The 24,695-nt window shown below is 52.8% G+C and overlaps 1 protein-coding gene across 1 annotated transcript in view; it reads left to right on the plus strand.

The window, feature by feature from the left end:
* Positions 1–837: 837 nt before the first annotated feature.
* The window catches only part of HPCAL1 (hippocalcin like 1), a gene marked incomplete at its 3' end in the record, with an annotated part of 100,862 nt that continues 77,004 nt past the window's right edge, over positions 838–24,695 (plus strand). The window contains exon 1 of the mRNA XM_080711171.1: positions 838–959. The remainder of the gene's footprint in view (positions 960–24,695) is intronic.

Raw genomic sequence — 24,695 nt, forward strand, 5'->3', positions numbered from 1 at the left:
TGTCTTCTGGGATGTTCGGGTGGGTGGGCACGAGCTCGGTCTGCCCCTCCCCGAGACCCCGGAGGCCGCTGCGTCCTGTCAAGATGCCAGCAAGCCCCTTCCTCAGCAGGGAGGACCGAAGACCCCGGGAACGTCGGGGGGGAAGGACCGCGGGCGCCGCCCATGTCAGAGGTGGGGAGAGCGAGGCCTCGGGAGCCCGGGGACTTGCCAAGGCGGCCAGCTGAGTTGGCCGAGGTGCAGGTGCGAGCTGGCACGCAGGTCTCCCGCCTCCCGGCTGGGCACGGCACAGCACCAGAGGGTGGGCAGCAGCTGCACTCGGCCTGGAGGTGGGAGGGGAGGGGGCCCGGCGGGTGCGGGGGCGCCCCGGCCTCTTCTCCCCAGGCCACCCGGGCCGCACTTCCTGCGGAGGACCCCGGGGCGGGGGCCGGCGCGCAGGGCCCGCCCCTCCCGGGAGCCGCCTCTCCGCCTCTCCCACACCCGCAGGCCAGAGGCCAAGGGGCAGGGGCGGGGCCAGCACTAGGCCCCGCCCCGCGCCCCACCCCCAATTCCTCCTGGGGTGGGACAGTCTCGGTCGCGGTAGATGGCCGGGGCCAGAAGGGTTAGGGCTCGGGCCGGGAGCCGCAGGCCCAGCAGGGGGCGTGGCTTCAGACGGGGGCGTGGCCGCACTGCGGCCGAGTGGGCGGGCCCAAGACGGGGGCGTGGCCACCGGTGGGCGGGCCCGCAGGAAACTTGGGCGCCCGCCCCCGCCGCGCCCCGCCCGCGCGTCCCTTCGTTCGCGGGCTGGCGGCGGCGGCGGGCGGCGGAGCGGCGGCGGCGCCCACACCTCGCTCCCGCGGCCGCGGCTTCCTCTTGTGTCCCGGCGGCGATGAGCGCACCGCGGGCGCTCGGAAGCCCGCGCTCCTAGGCGCCGCCGCGGGCGCGGAACTTGGCCGGGGGCCGGCGGCCGTCCTGCGGAGCGGGTAGGCGGCGCGGGGCTCGCGGCTGGGGCGGCGGGCCGGCGTGCGCGGCCCTGGGCTCCGCGTGCGGCGCCGCCGGGTGTGCGCGGCCGCGGCGTGCGTTCTTGGGCAGCACCTTTCCGGGCTGCGTTTGTGGGTCGCGCGGGCGCCGGGCCGGGTTCGCGGGCGAGCCGGTGGCGGGAGGGGGCGTGGGCGGCCGGCCGGAAGCGCGGGCGCCGGGTCCCCGCGGCCGGGACCCCCGGGAGGCTGGGACCCCCCCGGGGCAGCGCCGGCCCCGCCCGGGGCAGGTCCGTGCGCCCCCGTGGGCTCCGCGAGCCCGAGGGCGGGGTCCCGGCCGTGGGGGATGGGAACGGTGGGAGCCTGGACTTCGCCTTGACCGGCGGCGCCGCGACCTGGGCAGGTGCCCCTCCTTCGCGAGGCGCGGGTTGCTCCTCCGTCAGGGGCTGTCGTGGCGGTTAGATGGAAAGGCACCAAAGATAGGTAGCCCTTGGTCCCGTGCCCGGCACGTAGTAGGTGCCCTGTCCATTGGATTGGCCTCTCCCGCTTCTTAATTTTCTCCTTACCGTGGGCGAGGCGCGAACGTTTTTTCTCCCGCCGTGGTTTGTGCCTCCTTCCCGGCCCTAACTTAACAGCGAAGCGTGGAGATTGGAGAAAGTTAGGCTGCTGGCGCACCGCCTCCTCCGGGTGTGCGGGAGCGCGCCCCGCGCCTGCGGTCTCCAGCCCCGAAGGCTCCAGCGCTCTCGCCGGGGTCCCTCTCCTGGCCAGAAGGCAGCGCGTGCGGCGTGGGAGCCTTAATGCTCAACAAGTGCCCAGTTCCTGGGGGAAGCAGCTCATGGATTAAGTGTGAAGGTGCTGCTCCGGGTAGACGCGGATCTGAGGCTCCCGGGGGATCCCGCTTGGCCTGGTCATGGCGAAGGCCACCTTCTTTCCTTCTGGCCAATACCAAGTTCACCCGGAGGAGGTGTTTGCCACAATGCAGCCCTGCCGTGAGCCTCGGCATTGGACAGCCTCCAGCCCCAGCCCGGAGCCCTCCCTTCCCGTTCCCGTGCAGCCAGCCTGATGCGCTTGGCCCAGGTGGCTGCGGGACCCTTTCTTCTGGTCCCACACCTTAATTTTTAAAACATTTAGTTTTAAACTCTAGCACTCGAAATATTGAACGACACTGAATGGGCAGCACGCTGTCCTTACAGCGTCCATTCCGGGGAACGCCCTCCAGACCTCACCTGGGCGCTTGCTCAGAGCCAGCAAGGCACCTGTGGGCTGCCCTCCCTGCCACCCTCGGCTGGAGCCCGGGCCCCTTCCCTGCAGCGCCCTGGCTGCTTCCTCTCAGGACTCTTCCCTGTCTGAAAGCACCAAAGCAGGGGAGCATCAGACCTTGTCCGTGTCTCAAAATGGAGCCGAGGTTGGAATGGGCCGGGAGGGTGCCAGGCCTGGCTGTCTTTGAGGTGTCTCCCAAATCCCAGATGCTCCTGGCTTGCGCTCCCCAAGGAGCTGAAGTGCTTGCAGCCTTCCACACACCGGGAAAGAAACCTCTGGTTTGAGTCTTTTGGTCTGGGGGGTGGGTGGGTGGCTGTCTCCGGGGACCTCACAGCTGATTTTTGGTCCTGACATGTTGTCAGGGGCTCAGTTAGAGTTCTGCCCCTTTTGCATTTCATCAAATGATTTCTATATATCCTAGAGAGGAGCAAAGGGCTTTTGATCTGAATCCTACTCTTTTTCCCATAATCAGATTCTATAATGATTTAAAAAAAATCAATCTGGCTTCCTCAGCTCAGAAGACCAACTAAAAAGCTGTTTTGTTTTGTTTTTCTAGTTAGAGCCAGCCCTTTGTCTCAAGCAAACCAGTGTTTTGGCCCCAGATCTATTTCTGTTTCACTTTTGAAAGCGTCTGTAATTACTGAGCTCTTGAGGTTTTATTGGATAATGTGCCAGAGGGAAGGCCCAGGGGCTCTGCCTCTCCCAGTCGTGCGGGATGTACTGCTTCTCTCTAGCCTCCCTGCTCCCTTCGGGGCCCTGCCGCTGTTTTTCAGGTTGAATGTAACTGATGATGTGCAAGGTCAGTTTGAGAGTCACGGCTTTTGGAATCAGGTGCCCAGAAAGTTCTTGGATCCACGGAGAAACCAGAACAAGTAAAAACGCAAGAAGAACAGAGATTTGCCCAAACTCTGGCCAAGGACCCATTCATTTCCAACGAGCCCTCCTAGAGAGAGAGAGATTCTAAGAGAAATAAAACCACTTGAATAAATTGCCTCAGAGATGATCTCAGTCCCCTCTTCTGCCCACAGAGTTGTGCGGAAGTAGAAATCCCAGCCATCACAGGAGAAGGAGTGGGCTCACCTAGCTCCATCTCTCCGTGGCACTGTCAGGAGTTTTAAGGCTGGGTGGTGGTACCCACGCCTCCTGCCCTCAGTGTTCTGCGGGCACATTTCCCAGGGTTACCACACAGTCAGTACCAGGCATTTCTGTCTCCAGTACCCTATTGAGTGTCTGCGTGGGGAGTCCTCTATCCCGGTTATTTAATATGTCTTTCTGCCAAAATTATTCTAAGACCACATATTTGTTGCTCATCAGTGCAGAGTTCCAAGCTCGCTCATGAACCAGTGATAATCCAGGTACTAACAGGGAGCTCTGCAGAGTTTATTTGGTACTGAAGATTAAGCTACTTGGCAGCTCAATTTTTATCTGGGTTGGAATCTGGTTTGTATTAGGATTTTGCATTCCCCAAAGCCCTAAACCATGCTTGTTTGCTGCGGGAGAATGCTTCCAGTGTACCGGTGGCCAGCCTAGGCTTGAGGGGGATTATGTGTATTTTGCTAGTTTGACAGCATCTGATGTCGTTGAGCTAGGGGAGGGAGGGAAGGTGTGTGTGGAGTCCGGGTGAGCAGACACTTGAAGACGTTTATCCTGCTCCACTTTGGGGCTCCCCGTTTTCTCAGACTCATCGGGTTTCTTCACCGTTTTCTGGTTTCACGGAAGGCTGTGTGTCTGGGAATCTCATGTGGCTCCTGTTCTGTTCTCTTCGGGTAAAGTTTCTAATCGGAAGAAGACAGAGGGTAATTGTATATGGAGATTTACAGAGATTTCAGGATGGGCTTAGGAACTTCCTTAGTGCTGCTTGGCTCTATGAGGGGAAAAATATATATTTCTTTCAAATCACTTTGGGCTCTAGCGGTGTGAGTAGTAATAGAATTTCTGGTAATCAATACAGTTTGACAGGTGGAACATTTCTTAGGTACCAAAGAGCAAGGCACAAGTCTAAAGACAATATGTATGTATATGTATATATTTACATATGTATATTGTCTAAAGACAATATGTATATAGTTACTCTGCAAAGCATAGTAAATCCTGTAGAGAGCCCTATCTTGGCCTTGTTGTTTCAGTAAAATTGGATTTCAGAGGCAAAACTTTACATCTCTGCATTTATGAGCCATGACTAGCTCTAGGCACAGCTTTCTCTGCCCCCCACCTCGATGGCCACCCTCCCCTCCAGCATCAGAGTGGGAGGAGGGGTCTTGGGCCTCTTTTTCTTAATAAGCCTAGCACACCCCCAGCGCCTGCTCATCCGGCGGCGTGTTTTCTGGACACCATATTTGGGTTTTATTGCTAGAGGTACAACCCAGGTCGGCAGGAAGCTGGGAGTCTGGGGAGGTGCCCACTTAGCCCTACCTGCCCTGTGAGCTGAGGCCTCTTCTCCTGGGAGCCTGCGACAGGCTGTTAAATACTCCCTGTTTAGATTGCCCTGAGCCTGAACCGAGGAGGAGGGCTTTGGGGGTACCCTCTAGAGGTCCACCCTTGGCCCTGGTTGAAATCTCTCCTTGTTCTCAGTCTCCTTCATCCCCGTGCATCTCTGGAGCACAGTGTGCTTCACCCGAGCAGGTGCCGCAGCTAGCTCACCTGCGCTCACGTCTGCGCATGGCACCGCAGCCTACCCTCTCCCCATCCTGGAACCCAACGCTGTCTTCCAGGATGGCGTGACAGGTGCCTGCGGAGCTGCGTATCACACGGACCCAAGACCCTCCTCTCCTGTAGAAATGGCATCGCCTTCCTGTTCTGACGGCAGAGTCTCACTGACCCATGTGTTAGGGCTAGAACGCTCAGGATGTCTGGGCTCTTTCCTCTCCCTCATCACACCCACCTGACCCAGTTAGTGCTCCCTGGCCCCCTGCCCCCTCTTCCCCTGCAGCGGAGCCCCAGCAGCACCAACCTGGAGCTTGGCTTCCAGCCCCCTACTGCAGCCAGGCTGGCAGCAGCCCACAGCTGGAAAACACCAATGCCATCATCAAACCTTTTCCCGCCTTCTCCGGACCACTCCCTGCTTTTTTCTTAGCGAGTGGTGTTTTTGACACTGATGTCTGTGGTGACCTGGACTCCAGGCGGGGCTCTGGGAGAGCTGGGCAGGGGCTTGCCTGCTGCTGGTGCCAGGTTTAAGGTCTTGGGCTGCTGGCCGGGGAGCTAGGTCATCAGCAAGCCCTCAGAGCACAGGAGCCACACAGGGGAGACTGGTCCTGGGCTCAGGGTTTCCTCAAGAGACACCTGAGCGGACCCCTGGTAGAGGGGTGGGCAGTGCAGGGGCTGGGCCTTTCTGTTTTTTCTCCCACCTTGATTTCTTTATCTACAAGACACTTGTTTATCCCCCCTTTCTTAAAATTAGCATTAATATCAAGATATACAGTAATTTATATTGTATCAAGCATACTCATTTTAAGTATTCAGCTAGTGCCTTGCAGTACATTTCCAGAGTTATGCCGCTGTCATCATAATCTTGTTTTAGGACGTTCCCATCATCTGGGGAGGATGCCTCTGTTCCTCTTTGCAGCTGCTTTCTGGCCCCAGGCAGCGCTGGCTGATCAGCCCTCTACTCCTTGGACTTGCCTTCCCGGCCTCCTGCCCCTCCCTGGATGGGGCTCCGGCAGCCCCTGTGAGCCCTTCCTAGAGTCTTTAAGGCAGGACTGATTTCTCACTCAGCGCTGACCAAGGAAGGCGAGCGCTTGTCCATCTCCCCACAGGAATCTGAGCATCCTTGCTGGTCGCCTCTGCCTGCACCCAGCGCAGCATTGGCGCCTACGGTATACCCCAGGCATGCTGGCGGGGACAACTGGAGGTGCTTAGTCTCCCCTTTATTTTGTCCAAGTCCCGAGTACACGAAAGAGTGCTGACATTTGGAGTACAGGGTGTGTAAGGTGTCCGGTGGTGTGCGGTCCTGCTGCGTGGATTATCTTGTTGCTCCAAGAATGTGTGCGGCAGATGGCATAAAACTCATCTTTTTTAAAAATAAAAAACTTGAGGCCCAGAGCAAAGGAAACAGCCTGAGGCTGTCCATCAGCGGAAAGTACTAGAACCAAGAATTAAACCAGGTCACTTTCTCTCTGCCCTATTTTGGCTGTAATGAGCTCTTCTATGGCCAGGACTGGGCCAATACTCAGTTTTTCCTATATAAATACTGTCATTCCTTCCTATGGTGTGGGAGCACCTTTCAGGGCATGAGTGGTACACACCACCTCCTTTATGTCTTTATGTGCCTCCATATCTGTTCTATAATCAAAGAGACAGAATGCCTCCATGTCTCCTGGTAAATGGCTGGGGAGGCCTGGTCCAATGCAGGGACGCGGGACAGAACTCAGGGACTTTTCTACGTCTGGGCTACACTCCTAGACCTATTTTATATTTTATTTGGAAACAGGGTCTCACTAAATTGCTGAGAGCCTCACTAAACTGCTGAGGCTGACTTCGAACCTGAGCGATCCTCCTGTCTCAGACTCCCAAGTACTGGGATTATAAGCGTGCGCCACCTTACCTGGCTCTCCTTGCATTTTGGGCTTGGAGCAAACTAGCAGAGGATGAGGCCCAATTTGACAGGTACCCAAGCTGAGGTGCAGAAATGGCATGCCCGCCACATCCCAAGGAGGTCGGAAGCTTCCCAGGCACGCCTGTGAAGGGCTCAGGCACAGAATGCCTTGTGTGCAGAACACCAGGCCACAGGTGGTTTCTCGCTCCCTGACATTGTGAACTTTCATGGTGAATGGGTGAGAGCTTTTTTTTCCCCCTGCAGGATCAGAGTTGTTATGCCCTCATTTGTAAAATATCTCAGGAAATGGTCTGGGTATCAGGACCAGGCAGCCTGGGTTTGAATCGTAGTCTCTGCTCCGTCACTCATCAGCTGGACGACTCTGTGGCTTTGTGCCCCTGTGCAGGAAGGGCCTCTAGGCCCACCTGAGCATCAAGGGCAGTGTGGCTGGCCACCGGTGTGCATTAAGGGCGGTGCCACGCCACTGCGAAACCTTCTCGGATGGCCGTCTCTCCTCTGAGTATTCCTTTTCAAACTCAGGTTCCAAGCCCCTGACAGGTGTGCATGGGAAGCTTCCGGAAGGCAGCCAGCGAGAGCCACGGCTTGGGCTTTGGAGAGCTGCCATTTTGGATCTCTCCAGAATAAAACCTTCTGGGAAGCATCTCCCAGGGGTCCTGACACAGCCATGGTCACCCTGAACTTGAGGGTAACACAGAGACCTGCAGGTTATTATTCCTGAGACATCGCCAGGCCTGGACCTCTTGACCCTGCCTCTGGGGAGTGCTTGGAAAGCGTTTATTGAGCGTGCTAGCTGGAAGAGGCCGCGGGGGACATTCGCAGTCTCCATCCTGAGCCGAGCACGTACGGATGACAGCGCCTTCATTCCCCTCTGGCAACAAAATGTTCAGCTCTCTGCTTTCTCTCTGTACATTTAACAGACGTTTCCTGAAGACAGAAATGACGCCGGTCCCCACCTTTCCCCATTACTTCCTTGTCTTCCATTTGCTGCCCTGGAATCTGTTTTTGGAGCCGAGTAAGAACCTCTTAAAATCAATCACCGGTGTTACACACACACACACACACACACACACACACCCCTCATATTGCCGGTATTATGAAGTGTTTATTGCGTATGGCTGTTTTTAAGGCATATTTACCACATGTTGCTGGAGAGACACTTCCGGTTGAACATGGGATGCCCGCCTCCCAGCCCTCACCAAGGTGTGCTGTGGCAGTAGTAGGGATGTGCTTCCTTAAAAACCCTTCAGCTGTGCTGTGTGGACCCTGGCGGGACCTTGGCCTCAGTGGCGGGTTGTGAAACATGGCAGCTGCTTTGGCTTCTTCGGATAACCTTTTCCTACTCAGCGAAAGTAGAAGCAGACCTTTGGTAGGTGCCAAGGGGCCAAGGTCTGCTGTCCCTCGTGCCAGAGCTCTGGGTTGTCTGGGGGGAATGACTTCACCCTCATTCTGAAAATAGGGATGGAGAGTTGCCACTGTTAGCGTTTGTTCCTGGTGGTACGCTATGGCTGGCTCTAAAGGCAGTGTGCCTGGCTGATGGTCCCTGGAGTTCACTGTCAGGGGACACTTATGCATTAGGGAATTATTTCCACCAGACACAGTTAGTGAGAGCGAGAGGAAGTGTAGGTCAAAAAAGGAATTCCAGGTTCACTCAGCCAGGGTCCCCCAAGTAACGTGAAGGTCTCACTGAGGCCCATAGCTTCTTCCCCTGTGGCTTTTCTTGGGCCAGGTGCTGACTCCCCAGGACAACATCTTCACAATCACTATCATCAGCACCATCCCCATAATCACCACTATCATCAGCATTACCATGAGATCACTATTAGCATCACCAGCATCACCACCATGACCAGCATCACCACCATCGCCATCATCATCACCACCATCACTACCACCGCCCTCATCACCCAGTCTCAGCATTAATTCCCAACCTTTGGGCCATTGTGTCGCATAGCCCATCTCGGCCAAGTTAAATTCTTTTGCAAGCTTCCTGCTACTTAAGGGATGGTAATGATTGAAGTTAGGACAGGATGACGGTAGGTAGAGAACTCAAAATGGATGGATGGTGGCATGTAATTCTGAAAGTGGCACATGGGAAGTACTGATCTGGAAGCTTCTGGGAAAGTCTCGCCCATTCTTTCAGGGCTGGCAGTCAGCCAGGGTCACTCCCTCTGTGTTGCTCTCCTTTGCCCCTCCAGGGAGGACAAATTATTCTGGGTGGAGCCTGACCTTTCTGCTTGGGCATCCTGCTTGTCCGCGTCTTCCAAACAACGGGCCTCTGCAGGTAGGAGCCTGTGGGTTTCTCCTCAGTGACTCTCCGCTCCTGGTCCACAGTATGGGACACAATGAGCGCCCAGCTGTGTGGCTGAACTACCACATCTGTAGGATGGTGGGTGCATCGAAGGATTTAAACTCTTGACGTTTGTCTAAAGGGCTTCGGGCCTGTGCGGCGAGGTCGATGTACTGGTGGAGGTGTCTACGCACGTCACTGAAGGGCGACTGTTCGATGCATTTGTTAAAATTGTAGCACAGCGATCTGGAAGCCATCGGGCTTCCCGTTATTAATGCCTGGTTTTGACTTGGCATAGGGACTGCTTCCTCTCCAGATTTTAGCTTCCTCATTTATCAAATGGGGCTTAGTGCTTAGCTAACTTCTAAATCCTCTGTCAGCTGTACAACGCTGGAACGAGGTTGAGAAACGTAAATTTGCATGGTAGGGTGCTTCCAAAGCACAGATGATCAGGAGGCGGTGTTGGGGGCGCCGTCTAGGCTGGTAAACTCTGTGTGCTCTTTCTTCTGCTCATCTCACCTCTAGGCCTTTCCTTTCAACTTTCTGTGCCGAAGAGATCTGAGATCAAGAAGGCAGGGGCCCATGGCTGACGGAGATGGAGCTGGAGGCAAATGACTTTGGTGGGACAGTTGCAGTGGGAGCACCGAGGCAGGCTGGCTGGGCTCAGTCCTTAGGGTCCAGACCCTACTTAGAAGCGGTGTACGTCTTACTGTTCCTAGGAGGATGCTCTAGCAAGAAAAGCCACCGCGGAGCTCGTCACCTTCCTGGTTATAGCGATCCTCAGGTTCTTATGTTCTCGAGAAGTTCTAGCGCTGATTATCAGAGACACAGCCTGAGCGCCTTGTTTTGGCTAATTGCAAATCAGAGAAAAGTCAGCACCAGGAAGTATTGTAGAGGGCAAGAATCTTCAGACAAAAGTACATTGAATAATACAAACTACTGGCTAGTTTTTGCCACAAATTGGTCTTTTTAGTGAATTCCTCAGAATTCTTTTGAAATTAGTCTATTAGTGGTAGTAGGCTCATAAGAATTAGTTAAAGGGGTTGGAAAACAGCAGTTTAAGCACTTCTGCTAAGTATAGGGTTGGGAGCATAATATAGAATTACATAGACTGTTTTATTTGACTTATGTTTTGGTGACGAAGGGACAAAAAAAGATGGAAATAAACTGAACTGTTAGTCATGGTTAAATCTAATGGGATCTTGGCGATTTGTCTTTCCTGATTTTTTTTTTTCATACGTCTATACAATTTGAGTTTTCCAATGTATTATTTTTGCAATTAGAAAGAAAAATGGTTTCAGAGGGAACCCCAAATACTGCTCCTTGTTTACCCCGGTCCCTTACTTATCTTAATTTGCTGAGCAGACTTCCTCTGTTATCCTCAGACTGCCTGGAACCCACAGCTTCCACACTTGTGATTATTTGAATTAATGGAAATTTATCACAATGCATCATTAGAATTGGTTAATTGAATCTAAATTCAATACCGAGCCAGTGAATTAACTGGAGATAAAGAGAAATGTTCTGAGTCTTCTGAGAAGTTTCTCGTTTCAGTGTGGGAGCGTGCGGAGCTGGCTCACGATCCAGGCTTCCTTTCTGTTTGCCTGAATTTGGGCACTCGTTTGTTTCTGGAGCTGGAAGGAGGCTTCTGGGCTCTTGCTTCGGGGTCTTTTAATGTGGTGGTCTAATGTCCTGGTCCTGCTAGCCCCTGCCGGCACTTAAATTGCTCCTGCTTTTCTGGACATCAGCTCTTCTCTGTTTCTCTGGCTAATGTGATCCAGCTTCCTTTCTGAAAATAACCTCTCCTGTACCCCTCCCTGACCCCCCTCCACGAACCCCAGAGAACTGTCCTGCTGGTCTCCAGCCCCGTGAGTCGGAGCCTCCTGGTGAGGAGCCTTCCTCCTCTCCCTGTGACTCAGCCATCAGTTGGGGCTGGCTCGACCGTGTTTATTTGCTGGCTGGGAAGCAGGGCCATCGCAGCCCTCATTAGGGCCTTGCCTGACTTTCAGAGGCAGCTCTCTAAAGGATGTTACCCCCATCGTATTTCAGAGGCTTCATCTGCCTCAGTCCAGGAGATTGAGTCAGCAATGGAAAGTTATGAAGACGAGGCCAGCCATCAGAGAAATTGGCTAATATAAAAGATTAATTTCAGGGTGAATGAGGGAGAGAGATGCCAAGGGCTGGGCCTCATCCAGGCAAGTAACACTGTGATCAAATGAGGGAAACCCGAGGTTGCTTTTGCTACCAGCTCTGTGACGGCGTATAGCTTCTTGGATTAGATGTTTAACAGATCATGCCTTTATAGTTCACTATCTGTATTTATGATCTGGAAGAAGAAAATTGCAATCGCCAGTGAAATTCCATCACATCTGGCACATAATTCCAGGCTCTTCACCATCAGGGAACCACATTTAAAAAAATTGATGTGGCTTCCGTATTCAGAAATTGTTCTTTCAAACGCTGGGTCCTTGGGTTATCCCAGGATCCAACACTGAGGCAGGATGCATGTTTGTCTATCACTGAAGACAGGTAGGTTGCCATGGAGACCAGGTGTGTCACCGTGGTTTCCTGGGTATGCGAGGAATGTTGTCCTGGAAAAGGAATAAGCTTCATTTTAAGTGTTAATCTGCCAAAAAAAAAAAAAAAAAAAAAAAAAGAAAGAAAGAAAAAAGAAAGAAAGAAAAGAAAAAAAAATGTGCATGAATCAAGTTTTTCTAAACAGAGGTCAGGTGCATTAGTTGTCTTAGATTGTGATTTCTGAAAGAATTTTGCCCTTGCCGGGCGTGGTGGCACACGCTTGTAATCCCCGCGCTTGGGAGGCGGAGACAGAAGGATCGCGCAGGTTCGAAGCCAGCCACGTGCGCTGGCTTAGGAGACCCTGTTTCCAAATAAAAATGTAAAAAAAAATAGGTCTGGGAGTGTAGCCCAGAGGTAGAAGGGCTTCCAGGAACCCCAGTACCACCAAAAAAAAAAAAAAAAAAAAAAGAATTTTGCCCTCAGTTCTGTTTCCCTTAATTATTAATGCAGCTTAGGTCTTCCTTTCCCTGCCAAAAACAGGGAAGTGCAGGGGGACTATCGATCGAAAACAATAAGATCTTTTAATAAAGCCAGGAATGCTTCTTTAGTGGGAATGATGATTATCCTTTAGAATTCAACAGATTAGTTAACAATTATGTGTTGTATGCTAAGCCTTGATCTGGGCCCTGAGGTACCATTGGAGCTTGACTGCTGGGGCTCGTGTGATAGACACGATCCCTGTGTTAGTCAGCTTTCCGTTGCTAGGACAAAATGCCTGAGGTAAAAGTTACAGGGAGAAGAGGTTTATACTGGCTCATAGTTTCGGAGTGTCACTCCACGGTGGCTTGGCCCTGTGTCTTCGGCCCTGGGACAGCACAGTGTGTCATGGCAGGAGTGCTTGTTAGAGAGGCCTGTTTGCCTCATGATGTTGGGGAGCACAAAGAACGGCAGGAAGAGGCCAGGCTCCCAGTGTCCCCTTGACCTGCCTTCTCTCCATGAGGGCCCATCTCCCAAAGGTTTCACCACCTCCTATTAGCGACACAGACTAAGGGCTGAGCCTTTGCTTATGGGCTTGGGGGACATTTTTTTTTTTTTTTTGGTAGTACTGGGGATAGAACCCAGGGGCCCTCTACCTCTGGGCTATACTCTCAGACCTATTTTAGATTTTATTTGGAGACAGGGTCTCTTAAGCCAGCTGAGGCTGGCTTCGAACCTGCGCGATCCTCCCGTCTCAGCCTCCCAAGTGCGGGGATTACAAGCGTGCGCCACCACGCCTGGCTTGGGGGACATTTAAGACCCAAACCCAGCAATTGCAGACCAAGTGAATGAGGGTGGCCCCTCCTGCGGCGGCAGCCTCTCTTGTCCCTGCCGTGGGGCGACCGGGCCTGGGCCTCCTCGGCGGGTGATACAGCTGCCTGGCTTGGTCTGTTGCTGCTCATAGCCCTTTTCTAACTGTAACTAACAGCTCTCCATTATTTTCCTTCTGATGCTGGTGGCCACGAAAGCGATCTCGCTCAGGCCTCTTCCTGGGTGCACTCCATTCCAGGGTTTCTGAAGGCGGCCCTTGGCAGTCGGCTACAGAGAGCTCTGGGCATTATTGGCTCTGTCCATTCTCCTTTCACTGACCTGGCTCCACATCGTCCAGCCCCCCAGAACTGCATCCTGTGACATCAGCAGTGGAGTGTGAGAGATGTCGACCCTGGGGCCCCACTGGGAACCCCTCTTTGCAGCCCCTTCAGCAGCAAAGGCAGCGAGCGGCACTGCACCCCTGTCCTGCAGCTGGCCTGCTCGGTGTCACCTGCTGAGAAGGCTGCAGAGGGATGTGGAGGGAAGTCAGTGGCTGAGTTGGACGTGGGCATCTGGAGAAGTCTGCGGCCATTGGACAGGTGAGCTGGGTCTCCTAGCAGCAGAGGAGGCTGCATCTAAGGGGAAGAAAGAACAAACCGCAGGCCTCAAGTGCCTCGAGGATTAGAGATGCCCTCCCCTTCCCCAAGCCCACCTTGCAGGAGGACCAGGTGTCTTGCTGGGGGCTGACACCCTCGTGGCCTAATGGGTGGCGAATGGACCTTCTAAAAGAAGGGAAAATGCACCTCCCTGTGGACTCTGTTCCTGAGGCCCACACAGCACCCCATCCCTGCCCCGTGATGGTTCTACTCTCGCTTCTAGGGAATGGTGCTGGGGCTGGAACCCAGAGCTGAGCTGTACCCCAACCTCACTTTATCTATTTTTCTGTGTGGTACTGGGGATGGAACCCAGGTGCATTCTACCTCCAGGTACACCTCCAGCCCTATTTTAATTTTTATTTGGAAACAGGGTCTCGCTCAGTTGCTAAGAGCCTCCTCACTATGTTGCTGAGACTGGCTTTGAACCTGCGCTCCTCCTCTCTCAGCCTCGCAAATACTAGGATTATAGGCAGGCGCCACCATTCCCTGCCTCCCTCTCACTTTTGACAGGTGCTGCCTGCTATCTGTGAAGTGGGAACGATGCCGCAGCGTTGCTGTGACACCTGTTCTTAAGCCATGTCTATATCATCAGGTGCCATATAAACGCGGGGCGTCACCATCCAGTCTCTCTGCCCCCGTGTCCCGCATCTGGACATGACTGTCTTGCCACTTGGCTTGTGGCTCTTCTGTGGAACTTTGCATTCTAAGCCTCCAGCCCTTTCCCTTCTTCCACTCAGGCCTGCAAGATATAATTCCCATGTCGCAAAAGCCACTACTTTAAAATGTACAATTTACTCATTTTTAATATAGTCGTAGCCATACTTCATGCCTTTATGCAACAGAATAATATTCCATCGTAGACACATCCATACTTCATGCCTTTTGCCAAATAATATTCCGTTGCACGGGCGTACCACATTTTGGTTCATTTATGTGTTGACAAACATTTGGGTAGTTTTCACTTTTGAGTCACTGTGAATGGTGCTGTTAGGAACATTCGTGTACAAGTTTTTGTATGGTCACATGTTCACACCTCTCTGGGGTAGGTAGAGAAATACAGCTTTACATAGGTGGTCAGAAGATGCGCAGGGAAGGTGACCTTTGAGCAAAGACTTGAAAGAAATGAAGGTGCTGGCTGCCTGGAGGCCTGCAGAAGGGGTGGCAGGCACAGGGGACGGCCAGTGCAAAGGCCTTTCTCCCAAGAACTGAGAAAATGGGTCTTGACCTCCCAGCCAGGGGAGTTTTGTCCAAGAGAGGTTAGCACAAGGCAGACTGAAAGGGCTTCCCTTTCCAAATGAAGAGCCGAAGGCTTTTGACCTATCCGTCTTCTTTCTATTTGAAAAGCTAATGTAATTTCTGGAAGTGAGGCAGCCTTCTTGTGACCATGAGGCTGAAGACATTGCAGCTGCAGACACCATGCCGGCGCCTTCTTGCCTCACAGCACCAGGCTCCAGAGAGGAAAGGTAAACAAGGAGCTGAAGTGAGCAGCTGCGGATCATTCGGGTGTAATTCAGCAGTTCTTTCAGTTCTGAGGCTGAAATCCACATGCTAAGACAGATGAGCAGAAAAACTTGGGGTGCTTGATGGCCTCTGGAACTGCTGCCTGAGCCCTGGCTCACCACCTCTGTTGTTTTATTTTACGACAAAGAAAACTCTTTCTTGTCTAAGCCCCACTTGTTGGATTTTATGTTATTTGCAGCCAGATGCATTCCTCATGGATGGAATGTCTGGCACGGAACCTGTCATGCCCAAGCTCTCCAGACAGACCACCGCCTGCTCAGCACCCACGTGGGCAGGCCCGGGAGGTGTCCCAACCCCTCTCTGCCCTACTTCTCCCCATCCCCCAGGCTGGCCTCTGCGGTGGTCACCGGGCTAAGGCCTCCCAGGCTGACGTGTTGGACTCTGTTCATGGGCGGGTCCTTATTACCTTTGCACCCCTCTGGTCCCTTCCACTGGGAATCCCTGACTCCCTCTGCACCTGGGGAGCATTCAGTCATCCTTCAGGAAGTAAACAGGGCATCTCAAGTGACTGGTCCCTTTCCCAGGTGTCCTCTGAGCGCTTACAAGTGACATCAGTGTTGGAGCACATCTCAGGGGAAGTGGCATTTTCTAAAAAAAAAAAAAAATAGTATCTTTCTTCCCAGTAGACAGAGTCCTCGGGAGAGCAGGGACAGATCATCCCAGTTGCCTCTGTTCCGCTTTTGGTCTCCCTCGGGCTTGGATGTGGCCCTGGGGGCAGATGGAGCGAAGAGAATTGTGGGTGCCCAAGACAGAGGCACCGAGTGAGAACCCTCCCCCTCCCCCCTTACCCTGGAGCTGCCCCCACCCCGTGCCCTGCCTCAGCCAGGTATGATAAGGATACACCGCCTTATAATGAGAACAGTAAAGCCACGGCCCCACCAGCGCCGTGCTGGGTGCTTACGCACACTAACCTGAGTAGTGGGACTTAGCTTGCATCCGCTCACCCCACAAATACTCCTGGAGTGCCCACTACACCCGGAGATCCTTGCCGGCACTCCCGAGACTTCAGTGGAAAAAAATATCCCTGTTTTCTCGTTAATTCCACTGTGGCCACTTCACAGAGACACCTTGGACGCTCTCATCTTTCTTGTCTTTCACTTTTAAACGTGATACACAAGCACACAGTTTAAAGGACGGACGGCAACATCCTTCTCCAGGAAAAAGAGAAAATCGAGCCCACTGAACCTGGAGAAATGCAGGTGAGGATTTTTGCCATCATGAACATTTAAAAGGGTGAGCTGCGTCTTGCCATTTTCCAGGTCTCCCTGTTGAGAGGAGAACTCGCTGGCCCTGTTGTTATTAAGGGTGAAACCCAGACAGGGTTGTTATGTAAAAGCCAATTAAAATAAATTAAATGCAAATATCCGATTCATTGTAATGTTAATTTTGAGCCCTGGATCAATCAGAGGTTGTGGAAATGCCAGAGTTGTTAAGACTCTGGTTACCATGGCAGCCGCCCTATACTGTCAGTGGCCTGTAGTGCAGCAGTCCTCCTGGGCCTCAGATGCTCGCAGGGCAGGGCGATGGGGCTCTCTGTGGGCAGATGGGGGGTCAGGAGGCCCGGTGAACTCCAGCCCAGGCTCCTCGAGAACTACCTGTTGGTGACACACAGAGAGAAACTACCTTCTGTCTGTTTCTTTGCTTCAGGGACGCCCCCTCCCCCGATAGCTTGCGTGTAACTTGGCCATCTAGCGAGTCTGTGAAATCACTGCACTAGTTTGGGGGTTCTTGATTTGCCCCTGGTTTTCAGCCTACATTTTTGGGGACTGTAAATCATAAAGACAAGTACAGTTGCAGAAACTTCCCAGATCCTGCCTCGCCTGCCCTACCAGCTTTTGATGACAGTGGAGGTCTCTTGCCTAGAGACCAGCTAACGCCTGCTGCGATTGGTTGTTCTTTTGGTGTGTGTGTGTGTGTGTGTGTGTGTGTGTGTGTGTGTGTGTTACTGGGGGTTGAACTCAGGGATATTCTATCTCCAATCTATACCCCCAGCCCTTTTTACTTATTTACTTTTATTTTGGAACAGGGTCTCACTAAGTTGACGCAGGGCTCGCTAAATGGCAGAGGCTGGTTTCGACCCTGCGACTCTCCTATCTCAGCCTCCCAGGCACTGGGATTCCAGGTGGCCTCTGCTGGGTTTTGGACTCTGAGTGCCTCTCACCTATCCACCTGCTGGTTTTCCTGTAGCCTCAGCCTCTGAGGCCCTTATGATGTTATGTTACAGATAAGAGTGCTGGGGTCTGGAAGGTAACTCATCCACAGTCTCTGGGCTCCAAGGTGGCATTGCCAGGGTGGGTGTGGGGTCCCACGTTTTGGGTGGAGGTGGCTCTTCTCCCCACGTTTCTCGGCCTTTCCCAGCTCCTGTTTCTGCAGAGGCTGCTTGGAGAGTCTGTGGTGACCTTTGTCCCGCATCCAGCTGACCTGGGCTTGTAGGAAAGGTCACAGGTCCACAGTTGCCTTGATTTTTTTTTTTTTTTTTTTTTGGTGTGGTACAGCGGATGGAATCCAGGGACAGTCTACCTCTGAGCTACACCCCCAGCCCTATTTTTCATTCCTTTTTTTTTTTTTGGTGGTACTGAGGGTGGAACCCAGGGGCTTTCTACCTCTGGGCTATACTCCCAGACCTATTTTTAAAATATTTTATTTGGAAACAGGGTCTCACTAAGTTGCTGAGAGCCTCACTAAGTAGCTGAGGCTGGCTTTGAACCTGCACGATCCTCCTGTCTCAGCCTCCCAAACACAGGGATTACAAGTGTGTGCCACCATGCCCGGCTATTCTTTATTTTTGAAACAGGGTCTCACTGAGTTGCAAAGGGCCTCGTCACTAAGTACAGAAGCGTCCCTGAAGCATCCTGACACAGCCTGTGGTTTTAAGACACCGGGAGCGCAGCTGCAGGTGCAGATTCAGCCTCTGCCCAGGTGCTACCTGCCTTCTCTGTCTCTACCGGCCTGCTTTCCTGGGCTCACTTGGGGCTCATTAGTATCGCTGCCAGTGGGCCGGGCATCTGTTTCCTTGTGTGAAATCTGACTGGCCTTTCCTCACTCTCTGGGGAACTGTTGGGAAATGAGGGGCAGTTGGAGACTTTTAAAACTGCATAGGAAATAGGTTGCTGGACTGACATCTAACCCACCACAGCTCTGTCTGGGGGCGCTGGCCTGGAAGCGTGGCCCTGGGGAAACGAAGGCTAGAAGCTGGGGATTGCCAGGGGGGATGGCCCTCGTCCTCTGTGGCAGTGACTAGGCGCCATCTCAGGCCTCACAGATGCTTTGAGTACATCTGGGACAGAGCAGCCCAGAAGGCAGCAGGCGACACTAAAGACATACGTGCTTTCAGTCTCATTTGGAGGGTGTAAAAGTTACTGACTTGGTCGCACATCCTTGGGGTTTCTCCTCCAGATCAGTGCAGAGGGGTCTCCCTGCTTCATGGGGCTGGCCAGGCCCGGCAGGGGAGGGCGGGAGGAGGTCCAGTGTGCGTGGAGGCACAGAGCCCGTTCGCCCTTGGTACCCGGTTGCTAGAGCAGATGGTGGGAACTGCGGTTGGTCCTGCTTTCAAAACCTTGGCCAGCCCCCTTTAGATGTTGCAATGGGGGCAGGGAGTGTCCACTGGGGCATGCTGCTGGCCTGCATCTCTGTGCCCTGAGCCGCGCCTCCTCCCCTGCAAGGGTAGGTAAGGCTGTCCTGCCCCTGGCTGGAGCAAGGGGCTAGGAGGGGAATCAAGGGAGGAAAGCGCAGAGGCAGGTCTGAGGCCCGCTGAGCCGGCATGGGCGGAAGGGTCTCGGCAGCCTCTCTGGTGCTGGCCGGCTTCCTTCTCAGCAGCATTAATAAGTAATTGACACATGTGTGATTTTTTCCCTTTGGGCAGCCTCCGGGCAGTGTCCCCCTCCCACCTCCCTGGGCATTTAAAGTTGGCCGGCATGTCCTAGCAGATGCTCCAGGCTCCCAGGCTGGGCGGCCGGCCATCGCAGCCTCCCAGCCCTTCTCTACCCCGTATCCCTGTGAGCTGGACCTCGGCCATCACCAAACACGCCGCCCTGCCCTGCCGTCCTCCATCACTTCGCTGTGGCCGTCTGTTGAGCCTAACCCCAGGCCTCAGCTCCCCCCGCCCTGAGCGAGCTTCTGTGGGGGAGGGCGACACATTGCATTGGGGGCCCCTCCTTCACATCGTGGAAGGAGAAGGAGCAAGCGCCTCTTTGCAGCAGCCTCCCCCGAGGCGGGCTCTCCTGCTCCGAGTCCCCACACACTGTCCGTGCCGCGCGTGGGAGGCTGAGCCTCCGGAGTCTCTTCGGAATCCAGCTTCCCCTTGCCCACCGCTCCTGTGATCTGTAGCCCTGGCTGAGTCAGAGAGGTACTTAGCATCGCGCCAGCTCGTGTTGAACGGAATTTCAAAATGCATTTCATGGAGGATCGTTCTTGCTGCCCCAGAACCTCTAGGGGCGACCTGTAGGGAGGGTGTGCCTGTTACTTCTCCCCAGCCCCACACAGTGGCCAGCCTGGCAGGGCGTTGCTTCTTGGCTGTGTAGCCTGCGCACGGCCGCTTAGCTTCTCTGATCTCGTGTGCTGACTTGTAAGCTACACTGACCTGATAAGGCCATCCTGAGGATTCGGTGAGCTGTTGGCTATCACAGCGCTGAATTCACATTAGTGCCTTTATTTCACTCATATCGGGGATCAGTTGACTTTTTTTTCTGATGGATTTTTATTTTGAGTAGAATAGGAGTCACTATACCCTAGTCAGCTGTGGGTGTCGGTACTGGTACCTTCAGCCAGGACTTAGTTCTGGCCAAGCGCCTTGGCTCCTCTCACAGAACGGAGCTATTTAGAGCCTCACTGTAGGGGGCTTAATTCTCTGGGAAGCTTTTCTGCAGATGGCGTTAAACGTTAATGACTTACTATATGTGTATCCATAAGTGGGTGATTTATGGCTCACACCAGACCCATAACTTTTCATTTCCAGAAGCCTTGTTTATAATGGCCTATTCGATTTAGCAAGTGCGAAGGATTAAAGTTGCGGTCATTTCTGCCCACGAGCTGTTGACAGAGTTGGGGATAGGCACTGGCAGGCGGTTGTGGGAAGAGCCGGGAGCCGTGGGAGCCAGAGGGGCAGCCCTGGGGACAGTGCCACAGGACGCAGCACTTGGCTGCGCGGCTCCTTTGTCTCCGCAGGGCTCTCCTTGGAAGGCAGGTGATGGCTAGGATCCCATTTTGCCGAGGAGGACACTGAGGCCCGGAGGTGTTAGGCAACTCTCCAGGGGTTCACAGTTGCTAGGAGACAGGACCACATTGGGAGTTGGTGCGTCTAACCCTCAGCCTGGAACAGGCGGGTGCAGGTGCTTCAGGACCGTCAGTAGCCAATGTGATGGATCATCGGATGTGCCAGCTTGCCTGGGCTAAGGGATGCCCAGGTAGCTGGTTAAGCATCATTTCTGGGTGTTTCTGGAAGAGATTCGATGAATAAAGGTTAACATTTATCCATCTAATCCATAGACTCACCAGTGAGGGTGACTTCGTCCAATTCTTGAGGTCCTGGATAGACACCAAGGTACAGGGAGGGCAACATTGCTCTCTTGTTTGAGCATAGATAGCCGTCTTCTCTCTTGCTTTTGGACACCAGCTCCTGATTCTCAAGCATTTGGAATTGGACTCGAATCTACCATTGCTGTCCCGAGTTTCCAGCTTATATACGTCAGCTCGTGAGACGTTTTACCCCCATAATCATATACACCAACTCCTGGTAATAAATCTCTTGCTGTATATCTGTATATATCTTATTGGCTCTTTCTCTGGAGAATCTTGATGGATACAGCCAAGCTCTCCCTGAGTTACTCCCTGTCCTGAACATTCTCTGCTCCAATGTTTAGGCATGTGGGGGATCATTGGGGAAGCTAATTACCACTCAGATTCCTGTACTCCCCATACCTTAGAGCATTAAAGTCCCCAGGGGGGAGCCTCAGGGTGTCCTGTAGCTGCCCTGGGGGTCTTATGTCCCCAGGGCTTAGAGACCCAGGACTACATTTTGCTGAATCTTTCTCTTGAGCGATCTTGTGATAAGCAGGATAAGGCTCCCCAAAGGTTTCTGTGTCCTATCCCTGGAACCTACATAAATGTCTCCTTAAATGGTAAAGGGCTTTTCAAGGTGATGCATACCAAGGACCTTGAAATGGGAGAGTATCCTGGATTATTGGGGGAGCTGATGTCATTACAGGAGTCCTTAAAAGTAGAAAACCTAGCCAGGCATGTTGGTACAAGCCTGTAATCCCAGCTAGTCGGGAGGCTGAGGCAGAAAGACCACAAGTTAGAGGCCAGCCTGAACAACTGTTAGGGTTTGGGTTTTGGAATGTCCCTCCAAAAAGCTCCTGTGCTAAAATACGTCCCCCAATGCTGGAGGAGGTGGTCACTGGGGGAAGAGTGGCCTTGAGGGCTCCATCTTCCCTGGCCCCCTCCTCTGCTTCCAGCTGCCATGAGCTGAGCATCTTTTCTCCACAATGCCTTGCTGCCATGTTTCTGCCTTGGAGCCAGCCGTCCATGGACGGAACCTCTGAAACTGTGAACCCAGTAACCCTTTCCTCCTTTAAGTTGTTCTTGTGACCTATTTTGGTCATGGTGATGAAAAATCTAAGCAATACTGCAAGACCCTGTCTTAAAGTAAAATAGCACAAAATAAAAATAAAAGGGAAGCAGTTGAAAGTAGTTGAGTGGCAGAGTGCTTGCCCATCGTGTGCAAGGACCTGGGTACACACACACACGCACACGCACACGCACACAGAACCTGTCTCAGCTGTGATCAGCCTAGTGGAGATGTGACCGTGGAAGAAAGTGCGGAGACCTGCTGGCTCTGCAGACAGGACAAGGCTGCCAGCCAAGGACTGCAGACTGGAAAAGGCCGGGAAACAGGTTCTCCCTGAGAGCGTCCAGAGTGACCGTGAAGCCCAGTCTCCTTCCCAGGGAGACTGTCAGAGTCCTTCTGACTGGCAGACTGTATTAAAACTGTGGAGCCGGGCGTGGTGGGTCATGCTTGTGATCCCAGTACTTGGGAGGCCGAGACGGGAGGATCACAGGTCCGCAGCCAGCCTCAGCTACTTAGTGAGGCCCTCCACAGCTTAGCGAGGCCCTGTTTCAAAATAAAGAATAATAAAAAAAAATAAGGCTAGGGGTGTAGCTCCGAGGTAGAATGCTCCTGGGTTCAATCCCCAGTACTGCCAAAAACAAAGAACAAAAAGCAAAACAAACAAACAAAAAACCAACAACAAAAAACCTATGGTGTTTCAGCCACTAAATGGTAGGAATTTGCCACAGCAGTGATAGCAAACTTAATCCTAGTCTCTGCTTCCTGTCCTTGGGCTCCCCCTTTCTCCAGACTGTGGTCTGTGGATCGCAAACCTGCCATGCCTGGATTCCTGGGCTCCAGGTGGGTGCGTGGTTCCCAACCACAGGACGGTGGTGTTCAGAAGCCCACTGGACACGCACTTGCAGGGGTGCTGGTCTCAGCAACTTTGCCTCGGAGTTGCCTTGGCTTTCGTAGTGATGGCAGCAGGCCCTGGCAGGTGCCCAACCTGGAGGCACAGGCCGCAGCCTGCCTAGCAGGGCGGGGGTCCCCAATTCTGCTTAGGCCGTGTCAAGCCAAGCAGCGAGCCCATGCTGCCGGTGCACCAGTTCACCCTTCAAAACACTTCCTGTTGTTTAGATCTTGGTCCTTTTGATTTTTTTTTTTTTTAAGACTTTGTGCAGTGTGTGTGGCAAACCAGAAGGTTCTCTTTCTCAGCGAGGCCGGGTGATCTCTGAGGGACGACTGAGGGGTCATTCACAGCCGCTCTGGGGAGGGTGGTTGAGGCTGCGGGCCTAGCCTGGAAGGTCCCAGCCCTGACCCTTCCGATGAGGAAGGAGGAGGAGGATGGCTCCTGAGCCTCTGCGTGGCTATTTATAATTTGCTAAATGCTCATCCCTGCTCCATCCCTTGAGGGCACTGGTAGGAGCACTGGCTTTGGAGCAGGCTCTGAAGGATTCAGGCCAGTGCGCTCTCTCGACACACCCCTGAGCGCCTGCCGGGAGAGGACCCCACCAGCCTCAGAGTTTCCTAGCAGTGCGCTCGTCTGCTCGACCGCGACGCAAGAACAGGCTGGGTGCTTTAAGCAAGAGAAACGTATTCCTCTTGGGAAGACTTGGAAGTAGAGTTGAAAAGCTAGCGGAGCCCACGATAGCTGGTTGTTCAGATTAGACCCTAGTTCAACTTTAAACTTACTGAAAGAAACCATAATTCCAGTGTGAATCTGAAAAGGGAAAGCTCTTTAGAAAAAGAAGATAACCCTAAGTAGAGAGTAAAAAGTAATTTGTGTGTGTGTGTGTGTGGGGGGGGTACTGGGGATGGAACCCTTCTACCTCCGAGCTACACTCCCAGACCTATTTTATATTTTTATTTGGAAACAGGGTCTCTTAAGCCAGCGAGGCTGGCTTCAAACCTGCGTGATCCTCCTGTCTCCGCCTCCCAAGTGCAGGGATTACAAGCATGCGCCACCAGGCCCGGCTAAAAATAAAACTTTTTATTGTTTGCTTAGAAACAGCCCTTAATGAAGAAGGTGGTCAAGCTCAACATTTAATGTCAAGTATTTAACCCCCCTTCACTATGTTGAATCGAGCTTCTTATTAATAAAAGTAATATTGTTTATATAAGTAACAAGAAATTTTTCTCACATCAGCTTATATCGGCCTTTGTGATCGATGATAGTTAACAATTTAATAGCATAGCCTGATTAATGAAATCTTTGTTAATAATGTTAATCTTGCTGGTCATGGTGGTGGGTGCCTGTAATCCTAGTACTTGGAAACTTGAATCAGGAGGATCACAGGTTCGAGGCCAGCCACAGCAATTTAGCAAGACCCGCTGCAACTTAATGAGACCTTTTTTCAAAATAATAAATAAAATAGTGGGTGTGTAGCTCTGAGGTAGAATGCCCCTGGGTTTGATCCCTAGTAAAACACACGCGCGCGCGCGCATACACACACACACACACACACACACACACGTGTTAATTCAACACTGGAATTAAAAGAAAGACTAAAAAAGTAAAAGGAGAACCCAGCAAACAAAAACCAGACCTATTTACCAAAAACGTCACCTGTGGCAGTACTAGCCGCAGAGGCCTTGCCTGCCCGGTGACTTGTGGTCGGCGGCCATGGTCTCCCACACTGCAGAGGTAGCTTATGTCTTGTGTAGGGACTTTTAGGACTGGTTAAAGGAGGGCTGAAGTGTCTCCTACTTTCAGTCAGTGAAATTGACTTTCCATGAATAAAATGAGACAAGAAGACCCCACAGATTGTAAATTAATCACTCCACATAATAATGTACATAAACCTCTACTAGAGACAACCACCTGTCTATGGAGTAAAAATTTCAATTGAGCCCAGCAGGGTGGTGCACACTTGTAATCCCAGCATTTGGGAGGCTGAGACAGGAGGATCGTGGTTCGAGGACAGCCTCAGCTACTTAGTGAGGCCCTCCACAACTCAGTGAGACCCTGTTTCAAAATAAAGAGGTGGAACGCCCCTGGCTTCCATCCCTAGTACTGCCAAAAAAAAAAAAAAAAAATTCAGTTGCGTGACCTCGAAACATAAAGCTATCCTCCAAAGGTAGAGACAAGTCAAGGTTAACAGATGATTAACTGAACCCA

This window comes from Muscardinus avellanarius, assembly GCF_963383645.1.
Source record: "Muscardinus avellanarius genome assembly, chromosome: 15".
Taxonomy (NCBI): domain Eukaryota; kingdom Metazoa; phylum Chordata; class Mammalia; order Rodentia; family Gliridae; genus Muscardinus; species Muscardinus avellanarius.